Below are 6391 nucleotides of genomic sequence, written 5' to 3'. Positions count from 1 at the left end.
GTGTGTGTGTGTGTGTGTGTGTGTGCATGCTTTTGTGTGTCGGTTTGTGCTTGCATGCGTGATTCAATGCATATACCTATAGAGACATGCATACATGCACGTACGCACACACTCTCACACATGCGCAGAACATCCTAAATACTCATTTGCATAACCAAGTATAAATCACTTTATATTTTTTGCTGCGTACTCAAAAGCCAGAAAACCAACACACACACACACACACACATACACACACACACACACACGCGCGCGCGATTACATAAACACAAGCGTATGCCGTCTAACACACACACACACACGTACACCACCACACGCACAAATCGGTCGAATCCTGATAGGGAGACACACACTATGTCCTACGATTGAAGAAATCCACAATGATAGAAGTATTCACTGCTAGGAATTCAGCGGCGATATTTCATACATTTTACCATACGTGTGATATATATATTACGCATGCGTGTGTATGCGTGCCTCTGTTCATTCTTATACATACAGAATACATCTATTATATTCTAGTTAACGTAGCATCTCGGCTGATTTGAGATTGTTGCGTATTATAACGCTCGTTTCATCTCTCACTCTAAATCTCTCTCTCCTCTCTCTCCCTCTCTCTTCCTCTCTCACCGTTTCCCTCTCTCTTCTCTCCCTCTTTTTATTTCTACCTCACACTTTTGTCTCCTTCCTCCTCATTACACACTTAATTTTATTTCTTCCATCAAGTATTTGCTAATTATAGGTAAATCCCAAACCATTAATAACTTCAGGGTCCGCGAATCAGAAAAACCCCGGGCTTGTCTCGTGCAGGGGTTCACAACCACTTTTTTCACCCGTAGACCCCTTTAATTCCTATTTTACTCGGGTGTTCCTCCACCCCTATAGCCATTCGATGCTTTAAAAATCCTATTTTATTTTCATAATTAAATATTAGGACTTTTATAAAAAGTTGTTTCAATATTTTGTGTGTTGTAGAAGTGTGACAAATTTATTGTCCATAAACTTTACTGGTCTGAATCAGAGTTTTTCATGGTCTCTGCAAAATAATCATGGATCTACAACTTACTATACTGCATCCGTAGCCCCTATCAAAATCTAATATGGGTTCCAAGGGATAACGATTGAGAACCCATGGTTTAGTGGCATAAATTCGAACGATATAGATGATTAATGATATTTGTGATTAATTATTGCAACTTTTTTTCAACAAAAAACAATAACAACATGTAACAAAAACATCTTTAAAGGATTATTCCGGAGCATATTCACCATCTACTTCAATTAGTGCTTCCCATTTGCCTGGCAGACGGTTAGACCGTCATTCAAAGATGTTTTTTTTTAATATTATTGTTGTTGTTGAATAAAATTTGTTGGAAAAAAGCCGCAATAATTATGCATCAACCGAATTCATGTCATACTAGATAATTCTGATTATTTTACTTGTGTTTTGAAAAACTGGCAGACCATGGGTTAAGTCGACAAAGGTTCAAGTTGATCCAATCAACAGAGCATCCCGCTCGTGAAATTAACGTGTAGATGGCTGAGTACTCCACAGTCATACGTACACTTAACTAATTTCTGAAAGAAATTGAGTGTGACACAACGTGTGACAAGGCTGACCCTTTTTAATTACAGGTACTACTCATTTTTGCCAGCTGTGTGGACTGGAACGTGAAATAAAGTGTCTTGCTCAAGGATACATCACACCATTGGGAATCGAAGCCACGATCGTCAGACCGTGAATCGAATTCCCCAAACACTCAGCCATGCATTTTCTTATGTTAAAGAAATGCCTGGTGTTAATTTGGAGCGAATCTAAAAGAAAAACAGAGACATTCTCAAGCGCCTGACATGCCTTTAAGAAAGAGACGGATTGTTTTCTCTTTATCTTAAGAAGCTGTGTGCGGACACATGTTTCTGCCTCAGTAGATAAAATCATCTGTGCTACCAATAGAGCATATCCTAAAATCAGTCAAGCATGTCCTAAAATCAGTCTAGCACATCGTACCATCAATCCAGCACATCGTACCATCAATCCAGTACATCCTACCATCAATCCAGCACATCGTACCATCAATCCAGCACATCGTACCATCAATCCAGCACAACGTACCATCAATCCAGCACAACGTACCATCAATCCAGCACATTGTACCATCAATCCAGCACATCCTACCATCAATCCGACACATCATACCATCAATCCAGCACACATAAGACTTATGGTTGTGTAGTTATAGTTTGACCTAAACTAATCGTATGATTAAAGCAAAAATTATCTGAGAGCATTGACTTAAGCGCATTAAGGTGAACAGTGACTTGGATTTAGACAACACATACATTAATGATGAATAAAGTTTTGTTCGTTACAACAGCAGATAAATTTTTGACTTGATTACATCACAGAAATGTATGACCAAATTTTCGTATAAATGAATTTCTTTCGACTGTTATCCTTTGATTGTCTATCTACGTACTACATACATACATACATACATACATACATACAGATAGACAGACAAGAGGACAGAGAGACAGACAGACACACATTTATAGATTGATAACTTTGTAAAATATGCTTCCTTGATATGTACTAGGATCGAAACTTGCCCGTTGTTCTCGCAATTTGGCTTTAAACAACGGATCCACGCAAACCTTTATTGTCTACGTTGAAAAAATTTTGGTCATTTGATCTTGCTTATAGATATTAGTTTCGTACGTAGAAAACTCTCCTGTCTCATTTCCTTAACTATTGTAGTAATTAGAGAGATCGTTGCTGTCGCTTGTAAATAATTCAGCCCTGTTTAAACAGACATATATATAGCCAAGTAGTTAAACGACCTCCTTGTTTAACCACACTGCGCACGCTTTGACATGCAGAAGGTTACTGTTTGAGGCGCAGCATTTTCAAGGTGGAGTTATATAAATTTTCTAGAATATGGTAGTCTTGTTTACGGTTACTGATTCATCGATCCTGAGAAATAGCTTTGACTGAAGTTAGATACAATAAGGTCAAGACGCCATGATGTCACAAATACCCTTTATATCGGAGAATCGTGGGTGTTATGAACACACATCGTTTAAAGGGAGATGTTATCCGATGACGTAAAACCACAGTGGTAAAATTGATAAGTTCGAATCTGCTACAACATATTAAAAAAAAGATATGTTATTGTTTGGATTCTTATTGTCTTGCTTGTACAATAACTCAAGAATTATTATCAGGCTGACAGACATCAGCACAAATTAGCAAAGAATTTGTTTGCTGATTTCTATAAACAAGAGCCGCTGTCCATGTTAGGTTCATTGATCCGGTGAAGTCGCTTTGAGTGAGAAGACACAAAATAAGATGAAATCTCACCGTGTCTGAATGGCCTCTTACTTCGATGAATCGTATTATGAACAAAAGCCGTCTGGTGGGTGACTTTCTCCTATGACAATAACAACAATCATCAATCGTTCATTCAAGTTCGAATCTTTCCGAACAGAGCAAAATAATGGATGGGGTTCGATGTGATGACAGAACAAGTGTTAGATTCAAAGGTGACAAAACAATGCTGTAAGTTGGGTGAGACGAGTCGTTGAGGTGACTAACTTGGATAGATATCACATCGGGAAAAGTTTGGCTTTTAAAACTAGAAGTCTGGTTCTAGAACAAATCAGAGAGTCTAGAGGAATTATCTGTGAAGGAGATCTCTGAAATGTGATGACTTCATAAGGGGCGACCTAAGACAGATGTCATAATTGGGAGTCTAGAAACAGCAGTGCTTCATATGGTCGCTCGACCTGCTAGAAACTGTTGTCATAGTCTCCCAGATCATACTCCAACACTTTAACAAATGCTGGAAAACATCGGAGCATAATGCAGGTCCAGATATGCTAGAGAGCTTTACACTACGCCATATATTGAAGATATGTGAAAGCGATGGCTTTTTGGTTAGGGCATTCTGCTCACGACCGTAAGGTCTTGAGTTCAATTCCCGGTGATACGTTGTGTCCTTCAGCAAGACACTTTATCTCACGTTGCTCCAGTCCTCTCAGCTGGCAAACATTAATACTACCTGTATTTCAAAACGGCCAGCCTTGTCATATTCTGTGTCACGCTGAATTTCCCAGTGATCTCCGTTAAGGGTACACGTGTCTGTGGAGTGCTTAGTCACTTGCACGTTAATTTCACGAGCAAGCTGTTCCGTTGGCCGGATCAACTGGAAACCTCGTCGTCGGGACTAGCAGAGTGCCAGCTCCAGTGCAGCAGCGACTCCGTCTAAGAATATCTGAAGAAGGAATTGTATTCCGAAATATCATCGGACTATGGATAACTAAATTACAACAGGTATATAGTCTATTTTTTTGTATTATAGTTCCAATTAATCGTTTGCTCTGTATTTTCACATCCCTTAATTATTTCTATTTCCTCGCTCCTATGCATTAATCTAGTTTCACTGTTATTACTTCATAGAAGTCCCATACATAGCACCGAGCTGGCAGAAACGTTAGCACGCCGGGCGAAATGCTTAGCGGTATTTCGTCTGCTGTTACGTTATAAGTTCAAATTCCACCGAGGTCGACTTTGCCTTTTATCCTTTCGGGGTCGATAAATTAAGTACCAGTTACGCACTGGGGTCGATGCAATCGACTTAATCCCTTTGTCTGTCTTTGTTTCTCCCCTCTATGTTTAGCCTCTTATGGGCAATAAATAAATCAGAAACGTTAGTACGCCGGGCGAAATGCTTGACGGTATTTCGTCTGCCGTTACGTTCTGAGTTCAAATTCCGCCGAGGTCGACTTTGCCTTTCATCCTTTCGGGGTCGATAAATCAAGTACCAGTTATGCACTGGTGTCGATGGAATCGATTTAATCCCTCTGTCTGTCCTTGTTTGTACCCTCTATGTTTAGCCCCTTGTGGGCAATAAAGAAATAAGAAGTTCCATACTTCATACAATCCACGAATCCCGCACGTTATTTTTACTGTTCTAACTGGAACCGTAAAATATATCATAACCAACATTATTAAAAATGACATCTTGAAAATATCGGAAAAGACAGAATGATCAGATTTTAAATATGGTCCTTCTTACAAGAAGTATATATACACGGGTTTACCATTTCTTTCGACGGTGTTCATGTTCAGTACATTAATTATGTTAATCCTAATAATATCATTTATATTCTAATTTTGCTGGTGTTGTTTTGTTGTTGATTGTTCCCAGTTACTTATTGATGCAACAGGTTTATAACCAAAATTATTTAATCCATAATAATTCTGTCTTTTATTTCTTAGTATTTATTTATCTATTTATTGACACATCGTATTTCTGACTTCATAATCAAAGTAGAGCATGTTGCCACTGTGAGAGTGTCATAACGAGCCTGGTTCGTAGTTGAGTCTGATTCTTCATCGTGGAGAGTTTCTCAACGACCCTGCCTCGATTCGGTGACTGTTTCAACGAGTGTGTTTCGCCGATGAGGGCAGCTCAAATAGAGAGCCTCCATGTCCTAGAAATAGAAACCAAAATTCCAATAAATCACACCATAGTATGTTAAACGAAGAAAGTAATGACGCATTGAAAGATAATGTAGATTTAGTTATACAGTAATCCCTCACCCTTTCGCGGTTAACCTATCACGGTTAACTTATCGCGGTTTATTATTTAAGCCTACGTCGATTCCTCCGTGGTGGTGTGTATTGCATTTACAATAAAATAAATATATACAAATTATAAGAACAATTAACAAAAAGATATACAGTACAGTACTGTTTCTGCTTCGCGGATTTTCATCTATCGCGGTTGTGGGCTGCTTTGGAACGTAACACACGTGATAGTCGAGGGATTACTGTATTATCCTGAAAGGGAAGATAAAATAAGAACTAAATTATCACGAATGGAGCGCTTTTCATCATAGGTCTGTTAGATAAAGCCTAGCTGTGTATTAAGCAACTATATCTCATGTTGAATGTGATTGAACGGCTGCTATTTCTAACAGACCGAATGGACCATGTAGAGTCCTCAATGCCAGTTCGTATTTCGAGATGTTGATGGTTCTGCTGATATGACTAGTTATGGCAAATGGCTGCAGTATACAGCGAAGGGTTAGGATATAACTGGTGAGAACGTAATGGCGACGTAGAATATCATAGAGAGAAGAACAGCGCCAATTAAGGAATGAGAAAAGTGAAGGGAATATGCGTGAGGCTCGCTGGAGGGGAATCTGATGTTTAGGAGGAAGTACGGGAGTGGAGGAGGGAAGGAAAGGGAGAAAACAGGGGAAGATTGATATTAGCAGAGAGATAAAGAAGATGCGGGCAAGTATACAAGAAAACTGTGTTGCATTTCTGTTTGTGCAATAATGCAATGCAGACACACACACGCACACACACACACGCACACAC

The 6391-nt window shown here is 39.1% G+C and overlaps 1 long non-coding RNA gene across 1 annotated transcript in view; it reads right to left on the bottom strand.

The window, feature by feature from the left end:
- Positions 1 to 5268: 5268 nt before the first annotated feature.
- The window catches only part of LOC106878675 (uncharacterized), a 397850-nt gene continuing 396727 nt past the window's right edge, over positions 5269 to 6391 (bottom strand). The window contains exon 3 of the long non-coding RNA XR_008264460.1: positions 5269 to 5496. This is a non-coding gene — a long non-coding RNA (uncharacterized LOC106878675). The remainder of the gene's footprint in view (positions 5497 to 6391) is intronic.

This window comes from Octopus bimaculoides, chromosome 6, assembly GCF_001194135.2.
Source record: "Octopus bimaculoides isolate UCB-OBI-ISO-001 chromosome 6, ASM119413v2, whole genome shotgun sequence".
In the NCBI taxonomy this organism is placed as follows: domain Eukaryota; kingdom Metazoa; phylum Mollusca; class Cephalopoda; order Octopoda; family Octopodidae; genus Octopus; species Octopus bimaculoides.
The sequence above is the reverse complement of the archived record's forward strand: the minus strand, read 5'-3'. Positions and strand labels throughout refer to the sequence as shown.